Here is an 18,716-nt window from a genome sequence, read left to right as displayed (position 1 = left end):
CAGAAAATTAATTGCTGAGTCGTCGTGTTTTAGCATAAACTTCAGATTGGTGTGAACTCAATTCGTCCCATGTGAAGAAAACCTGCAGGGTCTCGTCTCCCTCCGTCATTATCCCAAAGATATCATCAATATATCTGTAGTAGATTAATGCTCCATCTTGTCTATGGGTTCTCAGTTTCTCGAAGGCCACATGCAAGAAGATTTTGGCAATGACTACGTTACTAGATACGCCAATTGCCGTAACTTTAATCAGTCTATACGCTTGGACTTGTAGGCCCCTCCTAATCACTACACATATTCCGCCTCAATCCAGGTGGCACTCCAAATCTGTGTCAGGTTAGGTTAGGGTCTGTAGATTTCGTTGCCTGGGCTGATCCTCTCCCCTACTTCGGAGGAGATGATCTGCCTGCACACCTGCTCAAACAAGGTGGGCCTGTATAGACTTACATCGCCTCCAGGCGATCATGGGAGGGTTTTGTGTGAATTTTACCCAGGATGGATGTTCACTGTACGTTTCCCTCGTCCATATGCATACTTCCTTCAGATTTATCTTAAGCTGTGCTGCAAGGCCGGGGAAGAAAAGGGATGGGAGGATCCATCTCTTGTCCTCCACTTTTTGTGTTCTAGGTCTGAGTAGCTCTCCCCTTGTTTTTTCTCTGAGTTTCTCCTGGGCCGCCTGTATTATTGTCACTGGGTAGTATTATAGACTGTGGGTTGGTTGGTGTTGTCGTCGTTGTTCCTCCTTTGCAGACAACCCAACCCACAACTCGGTAGAGTGCTTATACCTCACTAGGAGATCACCCTTGGCGCTTCTGGCTCTTGGAGAGGGGCTCAACGTCACACGTTTAGGGGATGCGGCTCCAACACTTAGCCTCGTTGTCACGTGCACACACCCACTCGAGCTGCTGTGACTCCCCACTCTCTCCTTAGGTGATATGATCTCCTCAATCCCCTTTTGACTTATTAGTAGTACCTTCTACCCTGTCCACAGCAGTGGTTCTTGGTTCTTTCTCTCTCTCTCTCTCCTTCTTTACTACCTCCTGGGAAGCCTCACTAGGACAAGGGCAAACACCAGCAAATTGGAATACATTTACTGGACAAAGCACATACACGATACATACACACATATAATAATAATGAATCCTATACTCTATAATATCACAATCAGGTTGCACTCCAACACCATCAGAACTCTATTATCAGCTTATCAAGTGGTATCCTATCTCCTGGTTCACCACCTGATACTATCAACCACCTCAAGTTGATCAAGTCTACATACACTGTTGCACCATCAGCAAGATAATATATATATAGAAAATCAGCATTTGAATGCAATAACATATATCAGTATAAATGTTCATTGATACACAACAATGATCAATCGACCACTGTCAGTCCTGGAACGCATACATCTGTAGGTAATCCAGCCTACGATTGTAACTCTAAACTTCAGTATAAAACACTCCTTGACATAAGAATGCAAACAACCACTCACCTCTCACTGCGTCTTGCACACTAATGACAACCAAAAACTATCAACTCCCTACAAGTAATCCACCAGAACTTCCCCTTCCACCTCTGGAAGTTCACTACCCTAATATCTTTAGGTTCTTCCGGGCTTCACTACCAGGATCCTCTGCAGCTCCTCCAGGCTGCTATCATGAAGTTTCCTTGAGCAACTACGGTGCTTCACCCTTCTGCTAGGTTCCTCCACACAGCTCTCTTGGCTGCTACACCATGAAGTTTCCTCGAGCAACTATGGTGCTTCTCCACCTCTACAGAAGCATGTGACACTCCTCTTCACTGCTTCTCCTCCCAGCTCGAGGTCCTCTGCTTCACTACCTTGGAGTCTCATCAATTACCTCATCTAGGCTGGCTTCGAAGTCCTCAGCAACTTCTTCCCCAAAGACAAACCTGCAACCCATCGACACTCCAATAAAATTGTTTCCCCTTTAACACATAAACAAAAATAATCACACAATATGCTTGTCTCCAACCTCTATCTGTCCTCTACATACAGTGAGAGTGGACTCCCCCGTTTTGGGCGGGTCCATACTCCACCTCGCCCGGCGGCGGTCCTCACTCGCTGGGAGGGTCTTCCTCCGTCAGGAGCCGGGCTCCCTCAGTCGTCTGTCAGAGCTCAGAGGGGACGGACGTCGCTCCGTGTTCCTCCCTCTTCACTCTCCTATTTCAGGCTTTCTGCCTTATTAAAACATGTCTAACTTATAAATAAACATCGCTACTGTCGCTGGGCACACGACCAACTACAAGCAATCACTATGAACTGGCGTATATCGTGCTTACCACAGATTAACTGGTCGAGGGCGCCCCTTCCTCTGACGAGGCTTGGTCATGGCGCTGCCACGGCCCACAATAATGTCTCTGGCCGGCTTGATACTCTCTTCTTCGACCAGGACTTGAGACCACAACGTTCCCAGCTCAGTTCCACAGCTGGCACGTCTACACACTTCTCTTCTCTTCGAGATAAATCACTAGGGGTTCCCTTCTGACGGGGGCTCAACGGAGCGCGGCTTTCTCCCTGCGATGTCTGGCACTCAAGTGAGGTCAAAGCCCCTCCGGAAGCACCCCTCACGCCTCCAGCAAAATGTCCACATCTCCTAGCCAGTCATTTATCTGTTTTCTTCTTCATTGCCCATAATCTCAAATTGTTATACATATCCAAGCAACTATTTTACATATGCGTTATCACCTCAATATTTGCTAGACCTTCTAATCAGGTCAGGCTTGATGAATAACTCTCAAGGAGGGAGACTCGTTTCTCCTGCAGGCTGAGATCATAACACTCCCCTCCCCTTATTTTGAGAGTTATTCTAGTGGCTAGGCTCGAGATAACGCATCAGCCACTACATTGTCTCGCCCTCTTATGTGCGTTATCACCAGGTCATACTCTTGGAGCGATAAAAACCATCTGGTTAATCTCTGGTTTGCATGCTTCATTTTCTTCAGGAAAACTAGGGGGTTATGGTCTGTATACACCGTCACTGGGTGTCCCCCCCCCCACTCACATACACTTCAAAATGTTTCAATGCCATCACCAGGGCCAAAGTCTCTTTCTCGACTGTACTGTACGACCTCTGGTGCTTAACGAACTTCTTCGAGAAGAAGGACACGGGGCGGCAAATTCCATCATTCTGCTGCGTCAGTACAGCTCCGGCCCCTATATCACTGGCATCTACAAATAACGTAAACGGCGCTTTAAAATCTGGCGACACTAGTACAGGTGCCTCAGTCAACAGTCTTTTGGTCTTCTCAAACGCTTCTTGTGCTGTTCCATTCCACTCCCACTTCTTGCTCTTTGATAGCAAATTCGTCATAGGAGCGGCTATGGTGGAGAAATTTTCACAGAACTTCCGGTAATACCCAATCATACCGAGGTATCTCAACAATTCTTTCTTACTCCTGGGCACCGGGAAGTTGTCAATGGCCTCCACCTTTGTTCTTACCGGAGCAACCTCGCCTTGCCCTACTATATATCCAAGGTACTCCAGGCGGGCTCTCCCGAACTCGCTTTTTGTTAAGTTGATCGTCATGTTGGACTTCTCCAACCGATCGAACAAATCTAAAAGTCGACCCACGTGATCCTTCCAGGAATCAGCGAACACCACAATATCATCGATGTACACTGCACATCCGGTCGCGCCTTGTAATACCTGATTCATTACTCGTTGAAAACAACTACCACTATTCTTCATTCCGAACGGCACCACTTTATATTGGTACAAGCCGTCGGGTGTCACGAACGCTGAGATCCCCTTGGCCTCCTCGGACAGGGGAATCTGGTAGTATCCCTTCAACAGGTCTATCTTCGAGACATACCGTGCACTTCCAATCCGATCTATGCAATCGTCGATGCGCGGTATCGGAAACGAGTCAGCGACCGTGACTGCATTCACTTTCCTATAATCGGTGCAGAACCGCTACGTGCCATCACTCTTTTTCACGAGGAGGCACGGCGAACTCCAGTCACTGTCGCTAACCTCTGCCAAGTCGTTATCTAGCAGATACTTCACTTCTGCTCTCATTGCCGCCGCTTTCTCCGGGTTAACTCTGTAAGGGTGCTGCTTGATGGGCTCAGCACTCCCTACATTCACTTCATGCACCGTTCCGCGGTGTCTTCTGGGCACGTCCGTGAATAACGACTTATTCCTCCGTAGAATCTCCACTAGCTCCTGGCGTTGGTCATCCTCCAAATGACCCAGACGCTCACCTATCTTGGCCAGGCTTTCCGTATTTGATATCTTCGCGCCATCGGCCCTCTCTAACTTACAGTTCTCTTCTATCCCTTTGCCGTCTCCTACACAAAGCACAGTCGCCTGCAATGGGGTTTCCATCTGTACTTCATCGCCTAGAGGCTTATCTGTCATAGTACCTCTTTATCATGTTCACGTGGCAAACCTGTGACTTCCTCGGGCGATCTGGCATGTGGATTACATAATTCACATCCCCTAATGCCTTCTGGATGGTATATGGTCCACAAAATCTCGACTCGTATATACTTCCTTTTACCGGTAGTAGGACTAACACCTGATCTCCTTCTTGAAATTTCCTGCCCTTCGCCTTCCTGTCGTGGTACCTTACCATCTCTGCCTGGGATGTCCTCAAATTTTCCTTGGCCAAATCTCTGGCCCTAGAGAGTCGTTCTCTAAAGGTTTTCACATATTGTCCCACGTCCACCTTAGGCCTATCCACGGTGAGCTGCTCCTTCAGCGCGCCCACTGGGCTCCTCACGGAGTGTCCGTACACCAGTTGAAATGGGGTGAATCCGAGTGATTCTACTACCGCATCCCTGATGGCGAACAACACAGATGGTAATGCCTCGTCCCAACTACTCCCTTCCTCTGCGCAGTATATCCTCAACAAGCTCTTCAGCGTTCCATGGAAACGCTCCAACGCTCCCTGCGACTGAGGGTGAAATGGTGACGAGCGCACTTGCTCTACCCTCCATCCTTTCACAGTTTCCCTAAACAACTTCGACTGGAAGACACTCCCCTGGTCCGTCTGGATAATCTTGGGCATTCCTACCCACGCAATGTAGTTTTGTAGTCTATCCAGAACGGCTCTCGACGTCACTCTTCTCAGGGGGATTGCTTCGGGGAAACGGGTGGCCGTGCACATTACGGTCAGTAAGTACTCATGGCCTTTTCTGGTCCTTGGCAACGGACCTACACAGTCTATCAAGACTCTCTCAAAAGGCTCGCCAAATGCCGGTATGGGCTTTAAGGGTGCCTTTGGTATAGCCGGAGCTGGCTTACCTGCACGTTGGCCTGCCAAACATGTCCTACAATACTTCTTTACCTCCTTCCACACGTTCGGCCAGTAGAAGTGCTCCTGCACCTTATTTAAGGTCTTCTTCACCCCTAAGTGCCCTGCCATATCTACGGAGTGGGCTAGTTCTAACACAGCCGCCCTAAACTCCTTCGGCACTAACACTTGGTGCTTCTCCAACCATACCTTATCTGCGCCGGCCTTGTCCGGTCGCCACTTCCTCATTAGTACGTCATCGTCCAAGTAGTAGTACACGGGGGACTCCGGACATGAGTTTCCCCCTTTTGCCTCCCTGATTAGATCTATAAACTCCTCTTTCTGAGCCCTAATCAGGTCCGCTCGGTTCACCCTGAACTTTTCAGGTAGGGTCATCTTTACTTCTTGTCTCCTCGAATCCTCATTCTTCTGAGCTGGATCTTCATCGAACAGCCCAGACATGTCCATGTTGACCTCCTCCCTTGGTGGAGTCGACACTGCTATATCATCTCCAATGTCTTTCTCGGCGGCTACGTCTGACTCTGTCACTACACAGGCCGGGTATACGATGACTTGACTGTCCTCTGCCTCATCTTCAAGGATGCTGGCTAGATCTATCTTGTCCGGCGTTCCACTTGTACCGCGGTCCTTCTGGTTCACCTCCGGCACAGCTTTTACTATCAGCTCTGGCAACACCTTGGACCCACAGAAGTCGTTCCCCAGGATCACTTGGACTCCTGGAACAGGTATGTTGGGGCACACTCCCAACATCACCTCCGCCGACAAATAATCTGACTTCAACTGGACAGCACACACGGGCATGTCGCTCTTAGACAACAACCCATGAACCTTTATCCTCCTACTGCCAGCTAACAGTCGATCATTTCTTATTAGGCCTCTCAGAATCAAGCTCTGATTGGCTCCAGTATCCCTGAGGATACTAACCTCCACCTCGGGTTGATCTTCTATGCCGACCCAACCTTTACTAATGAACGGCCTATACCGCTCGTTCATCAAATCTACCTTCTGTGGTTTGTCTTGTTGTACATCAACGTACTTCTTCCGGGGATCACATGTCGTCAGGGTCACGACTCCCTTGCCCTGCCGACAATCTCGCATCATGTGACCTGATCTGTTGCACTTGTAGCATCTCATTTGGGAGAAATCTCTCCTATACGCCCCCGAGTGGCTCTGACTCTGCCCACTCGCATTGGAGTTCCTCGGGCCAAATGTACTACTCATACTCTGTGGAGCTTCATTGGACTCTTGTCTCCTCTGCACATTTTTATTTTCCTGCTTACCTCCAGCAGGCGGACTCGGCAACTTTCCTTCCTGGGCCTTAAAGCTAGCTGGTCTGCTTGTCTGCCCCCCAAAACTTCTTCCTCCCCAGACTCCACTGGGTCTGCTATTGCTGCGTCTCGCCTCGCTTCTCACTCTGTTCTCCCTTAAGCTCTTGTACGCTTCAGTAATCATATCCGCCCTATCTGCGGCATCTTTCACCTCCTTTATCCCTGCTTCTTGGATCTTGAACTTTGTTTCGGGATGCATCATCTCCAAGAACTTCTCCATGACCATCAGTTGCTTCAGGTCAGCGTAAGATCCAACTCCAGCAGCCTCAATCCACCTCTGGAATCGTCTTTCCAGATCTCTTGCTGTCTCAGCAAACGTACATGCTCCAACTTTGATCATCTCTCTGAAGCGCTTCCTATAAGCTTCTGGGGTTAACTGAAACGAGCGCAATATGCTGCTCTTTACTGTGGCGTAATCCTGGCACTCTTCCAGTGACAATTGGGTGTATGCCTCCCTGGCTGCACCGGTCAATCTTAACTGGACCAGCTGGGCCCATTCCTCCTGTGGCCACTCCTTGATACTGGCTACTTTCTCAAAATGCTCGAAGAAGCTCTCTGCCTCTTCGGGCACAAACAAGGGAATGTCCTTCTCCCTAACCCTAACCTCTGGTGGGTGTGATACCTGGGTGGTGCTCTCTGGCAACCCATGTTCAATCCTTTGCTCAGCCAAGGTTCTATTCGCTTCTATCTGCATTTGTTTTGTTCTCTCTTTTTCTTTTTCGACCTGGGCTTTTTCTTTTTCTATTTCCAGTCTGGTTTTCTCTTTTTCCCTCTCGGCTTCATTTTTCATCTGGAGTTCTAATTTCATCTTTTCCAGCTGGAACTGTCTCTCCTTGTCCTCTCGTTGTTGCTGCATCTGGAGCTCTAACTGGAATCTCTCCAAGCTCCTATTCCGGCTACTCCTGCTACTGCGGCTACTCTTGCTGCTCCTACTTGATCCCTGGGATCTCACGTCATCCTGCCCATCATCCTCCTTTCCACTTTCAGCTCCTTTTTGGGCTCCTTGCTCTGCCGCTTCACTTCTGGCTCTCAACTGCCTCAGGATCTCATCCTTCATCCCAGCTACTTTAGATGCTTTCAACCTAATGCCACATTTTTCTGCTATTTGTTTCAATTGATCCCTCGTGCAACCTTCCAAGTCCTCAGGCTTGCCTGACTCTACAAATGCTTGCACCTTATCCATCTTGTCCTGTGAGTCTTCCCAAGAGAGAGAATATACACCTGCGGTCACACAGTTTATTTCAGCAAGGGTGTACAAATCCACTCTTGGACAGGGTGTGGGTGTGTCAGTTCACTATCCCGGACACAGGCCCCCAATTTATTATAGGCTGTGGGTTGGTTGGTGTTGTCGTCGTTGTTCCTCCTTTGCAGACAACCCAACCCACAACTCGGTAGAGTGCTTATACCTCCCTAGGAGATCACCCTTGGCGCTTCTGGCTCTTGGAGAGGGGCTCAACGTCACACGTTTAGGGGATGCGGCTCCAACACTTAGCCTCGTTGTCACGTGCACACACCCATTCGAGCCGCTGTGACTCCCCACTCTCTCCTTAGGTGATATGATCTCCTCAATCCCCTTTTGACTTATTAGTAATACCTTCTACCCTGTCCACAGCAGTGGTTCTTGGTTCTTTTTCTCTCTCTCTCCTTCTTTACTACCTCCTGGGAAGCCTCACTAGGACAAGGGCAAACACCAGCAAATTGGAATACATTTACTGGACAAAGCACATACACGATACATACACACATATAATAATAATGAATCCTATACTCTATAATATCACAATCAGGTTGCACTCCAACACCATCAGAACTCTATTATCAGCTTATCAAGTGGTATCCTATCTCCTGGTTCACCACCTGATACTATCAACCACCTCAAGTTGATCAAGTCTACATACACTGTTGCACCATCAGCAAGATAATATATATATAGAAAATCAGCATTTGAATGCAATAACATATATCAGTATAAATGTTCATTGATACACAACAATGATCAATCGACCACTGTCAGTCCTGGAACGCATACATCTGTAGGTAATCCAGCCTACGACTGTAACTCTAAACTTCAGTATAAAACACTCCTTGACATAAGAATGCAAACAACCACTCACCTCTCACTGCGTCTTGCACACTAATGACAACCAAACACTATCAACTCCCTACAAGTAATCCACCAGAACTTCCCCTTCCACCTCTGGAAGTTCACTACCCTAATATCTTTAGGTTCTTCCGGGCTTCACTACCAGGATCCTTTGCAGCTCCTCCAGGCTGCTATCATGAAGTTTTCTTGAGCAACTACGGTGTTTCACCCTTCTGCTAGGTTCCTCCACACAGCTCTCTTGGCTGCTACACCATGAAGTTTCCTCGAGCAACTATGGTGCTTCTCCACCTCTACAGAAGCATGTGACACTCCTCTTCACTGCTTCTCCTCCCAGCTCGAGGTCCTCTGCTTCACTACCTTGGAGTCTCATCAATTACCTCATCTAGGCTGGCTTCGAAGTTCTCAGCAACTTCTTCCCCAAAGACAAACCTGCAACCCATCGACACTCCAATAAAATTGTTTCCCCTTTAACACATAAACAAAAATAATCACACAATATGCTTGTCTCCAACCTCTATCTGTCCTCTACATACAGTGAGAGTGGACTCCCCCGTTTTGGGCGGGTCCATACTCCACCTCGCCCGGCGGCGGTCCTCACTCGCTGGGAGGGTCTTCCTCCGTCAGGAGCCGGGCTCCCTCAGTCGTCTGTCAGAGCTCAGAGGGGACGGACGTCGCTCCGTGTTCCTCCCTCTTCACTCTCCTATTTCAGGCTTTCTGCCTTATTAAAACATGTCTAACTTATAAATAAACATCGCTACTGTCGCTGGGCACACGACCAACTACAAGCAATCACTATGAACTGGCGTATATCGTGCTTACCACAGATTAACTGGCCGAGGGCGCCCCTTCCTCTGACGAGGCTTGGTCATGGCGCTGCCACGGCCCACAATAATGTCTCTGGCCGGCTTGATACTCTCTTCTTCGACCAGGACTTGAGACCACAACGTTCCCAGCTCAGTTCCACAGCTGGCACGTCTACACACTTCTCTTCTCTTCGAGATAAATCACTAGGGGTTCCCTTCTGACGGGGGCTCAACGGAGCGCGGCTTTCTCCCTGCGATGTCTGGCACTCAAGTGAGGTCAAAGCCCCTCCGGAAGCGAGCCTCACGCCTCCAGCAAAATGTCCACATCTCCTAGCCAGTCATTTATCTGTTTTCTTCTTCATTGCCCATAATCTCAAATTGTTATACATATCCAAGCAACTATTTTACATATGCGTTATCACCTCAATATTTGCTAGACCTTCTAATCAGGTCAGGCTTGATGAATAACTCTCAAGTAGGGAGACTCGTTTCTCCTGCAGGCTGAGATCATAACAGTAGTCTCTGTTCCTGAACATATCCCATAGGTCATCAAGCAGGGGATATAGCATCTCTTCTTTGCTGTTAATCCGCTTAAGTCTGAGTCCAAGTGAGTAGGGTAGCGATTATTTCAAGGCTAGTGGGTCGCTGGAGTCAAATTTCAGATACGTGTGATGGTTAGTCGGTTTACAGTATGCCTTCGTTTGCAGATCTATATACATCTATACACAGATCTGTGTATATATTTATATTTATATATATATATATATATATATATATATATATATATATATATATATATATATATATATATATATATATATATATATATATATAACAAGAGTATTAATAGGGTATGACAGAACAGAACAAGAGTTCTTTTGTCTTGTTCTTTTACTCTTGTTCTTGACAGAACAAGAGTATTAATAGGGTATTAATTTCATCAACACAAGACAGAACACGAAACAATGGATATTGAATAGAAGTGTTTGTAGAAAGCCTATTGGTCCATATTTCTTGATGCTTCTATATTGGAGCGGAGTCTTGAGGTGGGTAGCCTATTGGTCCATGAAATATGGACCAATAGGCTTTCTACAAACACTTCTATTCAATATCCATTGTTTCGTGTTCTGTCTTGTGTTGATGAAATTAATACCCTATTAATACTCTTGTTCTGTCTTGTGTTGATGAAATTAATACCCTATTAATACCACATCTTGTTCTGTCTTGTGTTAATGCCACATCACCCCTTCCACCTCACTCAAATGTAGATATAAAATCGGAGATGCGTAAGTTCTATTCAGTTGTGTATTTGTGAACTAAAGTCTTTGAAAATGTAATAAGTTTTACGAAACGCGCTCGTGTCGCGTCAGACTAGAAATAAAAATGAATTTTGGAGAATTGATTTTTAATTTACCTCCAACAGTGAAACGAAATGTACGAAAGATTGAGAAAATTCGTGTTAGAATTATTAATCTTACTTTTTCGGTCATATTTAATAATATATGTCTACAGGAAAGACTGCTACCAAAATATACTAATATATATAAATATATATATATATATATATATATATATATATATATATATATATATATATATATATATATATATATATATATATATATATATATATATATATATATATATAACTGAAAACTCACACCCCAGAAGTGACTCGAACCCATACTCCCAGGAGCAACGCAACTGGTATGTACAAGACGCCTTAATCCACTTGACCATCACGACCGGACATAATGAGGTGATAGCCGAGGCTATTTGAACCACCCCACCGCCGGCACTCGGATAGTAATCTTGGGCATAGCATTTTACCAAATCACCTCATTCTTTGGGGCACACGTGAGGAACACAAATGCGAACAAGCCTGAATGGTCCCCAGGACAATATGGGGTGATTTGGTAAAATGCTATGCCCAAGATTACTATCCGAGTGCCGGCGGTGGGGTGGTTCAAATAGCCTCGGCTATCACCTCATTATGTCCGGTCATGATGGTCAAGTGGATTAAGGCGTCCCTGTACATACCAGTTGCGTTGCTCCTGGCAGTATGGGTTCGAGTCACTTCTGGGGTGTGAGTTTTCAGTTGTATATAGTCCTGGGGACCATTCAGGCTTGTTTGCATTTGTGTTCCTCATGTGTGCCCCAAAGAATGAGGTGATTTGATAAAATGCTATGCCCAAGATTACCATCCGAATGCCGGTGGGGAAGTGGTTCAAATATCTTCGGCTATCACTTCCTTTTGTCCGGTCGTGATGGTCAAGCTGATTAAGGCGTCCCTGTACATACCAGTTGCGTTGCTCCTGGCAGTATGGGTGGCGAGTCACTTCCGGGGTGTGAGTTTTCAGTTGTATATAGTCCTGGGGACCATTCAGGCTTGTTTGCATATATATATATATATATATATATATATATATATATATATATATATATATATATATATATATATATATATATGTCGTACCTAGTAGCCAGAACGCACATCTCAGCCTACTATGCAAGGCCCGATTTGCCTATTAAGCTAAGTTTTCATGAATTAATGTTTTTTTCGACTACCTAACCTACCTAACCTAACCTAAACTAACTTTTTCTGCTATATATATATATATATATATATATATATATATATATATATATATATATATATATATATATAATATTAGTATATTTTGGTAGCAGTCTTTCCTGTAGACATATATTATTAAATATGACCGAAAAAATAAGATTAATAATTCTAACACGCGTGTTAGAATTATTAATCTTACTTTTTCGGTCATATTTAATAATATATGTCTACAGGAAAGACTGCTACCAAAATATACTAATATTAAAACGCACGACCCAGCAGCAAGGAATCAAGACTTCGCGATAAAATATCGCCAGGATCTAATTCGTGATCAGATATACAAGGCAGAAAATGAAATCAAAGACAACAAAGCGCAACTACTTCATGCTACAAACGAATGGAGAAATAACAACATCGATGAAAGTCTCCGTACCCGCATTGAACAACACCTCGACATTTTCACAGACCAACATCACCTCAGCACTGAAACAAGGATTATCAAGAAACTAACAACGTTATATGGAGGACCTATGGCAATTCCACGACCTAGAGATGGCTTCCTGAACCTTGCAGGAATTAACCTCACTGAGGACCAAGTCACTCTCCTAAATCTGGGTATAAACTGTCATGTTATGTCCAGACCGAGTGAGATGGCCCGGTAAGTGGAGTTGGAAATTCTGTTGGACGACATATTCGACCTCGAGACACAAAAGAAGGTCACTACCAAAGATACCTTACAAGCAGAACTTATTGCGGAAGGAGGAAAGAATCGAGGCAATTACAGAAGCACCATATTGTCCCCCGAGCTCAAAGCGACAGCTAAAAGCCTTCGTGAGAACAAGGAGATAGTTGTCAAGAGAGGTGACAAGTCGCCAATATACGTCATTCTTAAAAAAGACGAATATCTGGCGAAAATGAACCTCATACTCTCTGACCAAACTAAATTCCAAAGGGTAACGAAGGACACTACAGCCGAATTGAAAGCAAAGGTCAACAAACTGATCGAAACTGTGAATGCCAAGAAATCCGGACTCCACCTGCCAAAGATTATTGGGGAATATAAACCTGGATATGCGTATGGAAATGTCAAGACACACAAGCCTGGAAACCCACTTCGGCCAATCATTAGCCAGATACCCACACCCACGTACAGACTGGCGAAGCGACTCAACGGCCTGCTGACTCCTTATGTCCCTTGCGCCTTCAGCCTGAAGTCGCCAAAGGAATTTGTTGACTTACTGCGGGGCACACGGGCCACTGGGATAAGAGCCTCGTTGGATGTAGAATCACTGTTCACCAACGTACCTGTGGACGAGACAATCGGGATGATAGCCGACAGAGTGTATCGTGATTCAGCCTGTACTCCTCTTGACATACCAGAAAATATCCTAAGGAAACTACTCCAAGCTTGTACTAAAGAGGCACCCTTCTTGAGCCCGGATGGGCACATGTATAAGCAAGTAGATGGGTTCTCCCCTAGGTGTCCTGTTTGCAAACTTCTACATGGGTACCATCGAGCAAAAAGTCTTAGTCGACATGAACTTGAAACCGGCCATATACTGCAGGTATGTTGACATTTTTACACAGGTACCTGATGTCAGACATCTGCAGGAGCTGAAGGATGCATTTGAGCAGAGTTCCGTGCTGCGTTTCACTTACGAGATGGAAAAGGATGGGAAGCTGCCCTTTCTAGATGTAACAGTCACGGAAAGGAGCGGAGGTTTCCACACTGCAGTCTACACTAAGGAAATGAACATAGGAATGTGCCTAAATGCCAACAGCGACTGCCCAGACAGGTACAAGAGGAGTGTTGTTAACGCATATGTCGACCGTGCTCTCAGCCACAGCTCAGAATGGAAGCAAGTCGACGAAGAACTCTGTAGGGTAAGGCAGGTCCTAGTCAACAACGGTTTCTCCAATGGTTTCGTCGAAGACATCATAAGAAGGAAAGTGAAACGCCATGCAACCTCTGAAGAGACAACTAACACAACACCTATACCCCCTATTAGACTATTTTACAGGAACTTCTTTTCCACAGCTCATAAAACGGAGGAAAGGGTCTTGAAAGATATTGTTAATAGAAACGTTATCCCTACAGACAAAAATCAGAGGATACAACTGACGATTTACTATAAAACCAGAAAAACGGCCAGCCTACTAATGAGAAACTCTCCAGACACAAAGCAGAACGCTTTAAAAGAGACCAACGTCGTCTATGCCTTCAAATACCCTCTTGGGGACTGTAAGCTCCAAAAAACCCAGTATATAGGCAAGACAACAACATCTCTTTCTAGGCGTTTAACGATGCATAAGCAACAGGGCTCCATTAAGGAACATATAATCTCTTCCCACAACCAAACCATCGCCAGAGAAATCCTAGTAAACAACACAGAAATCATCGATAGATACAGCGATAGCAGGCGGCTTGACGTTTGCGAGGCACTACACATTAAGAAGTCAACACCAGCAATCAACAGCCAATTAATGCACAACTATATTCTACCCACCTCAAGACTCCGCTCCAATATAGAAGCATCAAGAAATATGGACGTTGATACTGTTGTAGTATCAACGGTGAAATATTCCAGTACAGTTTTGTAAAGAGTTTTTCATGATTAGCTACTATTTGTGTGACAATGAAGTCAATAGTATGAATATACTTTCTTGGGCCTTCATTTGTACTAATCACAACGCTAGTAGCATAAAAAAAACCTCATCCAAATATTCATAGACAGGGAGAGAGAATTCATGGAGATCATCCAAGAACTGCGTGTCAGTGTACTGGGTCACTTCCAGTGTGATAGAGGAGACTGGATGTTGAACAGTTGAGGTGCCAATTATCACACCATCAAAGGTTTTTTCAGCGTGGACTTTGTTCAACGTGTCATATTGGGAAACGTAGTCGATAACGGTCGTGGTAACAGGAACGTAGGCTCCGGTTTGTTTGCAGGTCGTCACATCATATTAATATCGAGACACAAAGTTCAAACTCATCAACCAAAGAACAAATGGTACAGTCGACATTTTCCTGGTACTATATTTTAACATGGAGCTACAGGAGATGGAGTCAGAATGTGACAAACTCGATTGATAAAGATTAAGCCACCCAAGAGGTGGCACGAGCATGAATAGCCCGTAAGTGGTACAATTTTTTGTTCAGTAATTCATTTTAGTATTTTGAGGTTGCATTTAATCGTCAAGCTGTTATCGCGGGGGAGGATACTGCTTGACATTCTTTATGAGGTTGTCCAGCTGCTGGACAACTTTTTTGACCAGGAGAGTGACTGCGTTGAATGATTCAGGGTGGCCACTGCTAGATTCATGGAGTCTTAAAACTCTTCTAAGGTCGTCGGTTGCTTCACATTCCAGAAGATAATAAAGTAATGGCTTTTCTGTGACAGTTTGACAGAAGATGCACTCTCTCTGTCAGGGTTCACCAATCTTCCAGTTGCATCTGTAACCTAGACGTAGTCTGTATAACCTAACTGCTATTTCCCTGTGGATTCCTTTTGGGATATTTAACCTTTCTAATTTGGTTGCCTGAAGATACCATGTTGCAGAGGGCGAACTTTCAGCTATTCTCTGATGTAGATAGGCTTTGTTGAGGTGTGAGAGCTTTTTGGTGATTATTTTTTTTATGTTCTGTAGGCTGGGTTGAATTATTTTATGTATCATTAGATGACGAGTTGCCAATTTAGCAATTTCATCAGCTTTCTCATTTAATGGGATTTCAACATGGGATGGGATCAAGTTTAAGGTTATGTTGAGTCCTTTGCCTTTAGAGACTGCTCCAAGATACAAAATGGTAGTAATTATTTCCACGTTATCTTTACACTGGTTTTATCCTAATATTTGAAGTCCAGCTTTTGAGTCTTTGTGTATGATTGCATTTTGAGTGTTTTGTGCAATCACATGTGCGAATGCCTGTTGTATGGCAAACAGCACAGTTTGGGTTGATGATACTAGTCCTCTCAGTCTCCAATGTACCTGTACGCTGGCTGTGTAAAGAGCAGCGCCAGCACTCTCATATTCTGTGTCAACTGATCCGTCTGTGCAAAATTGGGTGGCTCCTGCTACTGCAATGCTATACATTTGCTCTTCTATTATGCGCCTTAGGATTGTTGGATCATAGGCAGCCTTTTTCATTGGGAGACTTTCTATTACTATTTTGAAAGTAGGCTCTTCCCATGATGCGGAAGAGGTGTAATTTGGGTGTGGTTGAACATCCTTTCTATCAAGACTCAAGCTTTTTAAAAGTTGTCTGTTTAGGACATTTCCCGCTCATGCAGCCCACAAGTTTCCATTGTTTTGGCCAAGTCCATCCACCAAGGCCTGCCGTACTTGGATTGGATCAGGAGAAATAATCATCTTACTGATAATTGCAGCTGTTCTTTGTGATATTCTTTGTTGAAGAGAGGGAAGTCCCATTTCCAGTCTTAGAGTTTCAAGCCTGGTTCACATGGGGGGCTCCCAGTGCGGCTCTCATAGCATTGATTTGGGCAACTTCCAGCTTTTTCCACTGTTGGTGTGACAGACCTGTGAGTGCAGGTGCGGCATAATCGATCACTGATCTGTCTGCCTGTACATAGTATGTGCGAAGGACTTGCAGATTGGCTCCTTCAGAGAGGGAGGTTAGCGACCTCCCTCTGTTAGTATTTCGGATTCCTGATGAGGATCCTTGAGGTGTGGAGCTTTAGGTGTTTTGTTTCCTTTGACCCGGTGGATTTGCTTCCACATCTCTCCAAGAGAGGTGTGTACATTCAGATGTGAATCCCATTCCAGCCACTTTTGTTCTTTTATTAGTCTGGTCTCCCGATGCACATGTTCCTTGACCTCACAAAGTTAGGGCTTGTTGCGGTCACTTGGTTACTTTTTGTATAGCTTTCTTGTTCTGTTGAGTCTATGGTTGAGTTCTTTGACGCATTTGCAATAGTACCAATGATCTTTATGGTGTCCGGTGGACTGTTTTTTCAGTGGGATCGAGTGGTTAGCTGCACTTTGAATCGCTTGGACCAAATCTTGTTCTGCCTGATTAATGTCTTCGGGAACATCATAGTTTCTATGCCACTCTGAAATGAGGTTTTGAAATTGGTCCCAGTTTGCTAAAGCAAAGTTCCAGGCTTCAGATGGAGGCGGATTGTTGCCAATTTAGCAATTTCATCAGCTTTTTCATTTAATGGGATTCCAATATGGGATGGGATCCAGTTTAAAGTTATGTCGAGTCCTTTACCTTTAGCGACTGCTCCAAGATACAAAATGGTGGTAATATTTTCCACATTATCTTTCCATTGTTTTTGTCCTAGTATTTGAAGTGCAGCTTTTGAGTCTGTGTGTATGATTGCATTTTGAGTGTTTTGTGCAATCACATATGCGAATGCCTGTTGTATGGCAAACAGCTCAGTTTGGGTTGATGATACCAGTCCTCTCAGTCTCCAATATGCCTGTACGCTAGTCGTGCAAAGAGCAGCGCCAGCACTCTCATATTCTGTGTCCACCGATCCGTCTGTGAAGATGAGGGTGGCTCCTGCTACTGCTATGCTATACATTTGCTCTTCTATTATGCGCCGTAGGATTGTCGGATCATAGGTAGCCTTTTTCATTGGGAGACTTTCTATTACTATTTTGAAAGTAGGCTCTTCCCACGGCGCGGAAGGAGTGTAATTTGGGTGTGGATGATCACCCTCTCTATCAAGAATCAAGTTTTTTAAATGTAGTCTATTTAGGACGTTTCCTGCTCTTGCAACCCAAGAGTTTCCATTGTTTTGGCCTAGTCCAACCACCAAGGCCTGCCGTACTGGGATTGGATCAGAAGAAATAATTATCTTACTGACAATTGTAGCTGTCCTTTGTGATATTCTTTCTTGTAGAGAGGGCAAACCCGTCTCCAGTCTAAGAGTTTCAAGCCTGGTCCACATTGGGGCTCCCAGTGCTGCTCTCATAGCATTGTTTTGGGCAACTTCAAGCTTTTTCCACTGCTGGTGTGATAGATTTGTGAGTGCAGGTGCGGCATAATCGATCACTGATCTGACTGCCTGTACATAGTATGTGCGAAGGACTTGCAGATTGGCTCCTCCAGAATGGGAGGTTAGCAACCTGAGAATTACCGTCCGGGCCGCAGTTCGCTCTCTCAAGTAAGTGACCTAAGCATTAAAATTCATGTGTGTGTCCAGGATGATTCCTAGATACTGGTAGGTGTCGACCCATTCAATTCGTTGACCCTGTACTGTGAGTTGGATGTTGAGATTCGCTATTTTTATGGGCATGGCCTTTGACTTTGAGGGGTTGAGTTTGATCCCAATCTGTTTTGCCTCTTTACTGATGCAGTTTAAGCATTTGGGTGCAAGGCGTGCCGCATCCCTTCCTTTTATGATGATGACAAAGTCGTCCGCGTAGTTTAGCAGCCTGCAGTGATGTGGAAGTTTCAACCTCATTATTCTTTCCATTAAACAGTTGAAGAGAAGAGGGCTGAGAATACCCTCTTGCGGTGTACCATTTTCATGTCTTTTGTACTCAGAGACTGTGCCATGAAGTTTTACTCTTGCTTCTCTGTTTATGAGACTGACTGGGCTAACAGAGTTGTAATACATTCCACTGTGCCAAACCCTCTTCTATAGGCATAC

Source organism: Procambarus clarkii, chromosome 21 (assembly GCF_040958095.1).
Source record: "Procambarus clarkii isolate CNS0578487 chromosome 21, FALCON_Pclarkii_2.0, whole genome shotgun sequence".
Lineage (NCBI taxonomy): Eukaryota > Metazoa > Arthropoda > Malacostraca > Decapoda > Cambaridae > Procambarus > Procambarus clarkii.
The sequence above is the reverse complement of the archived record's forward strand: the minus strand, read 5'-3'. Positions refer to the sequence as shown.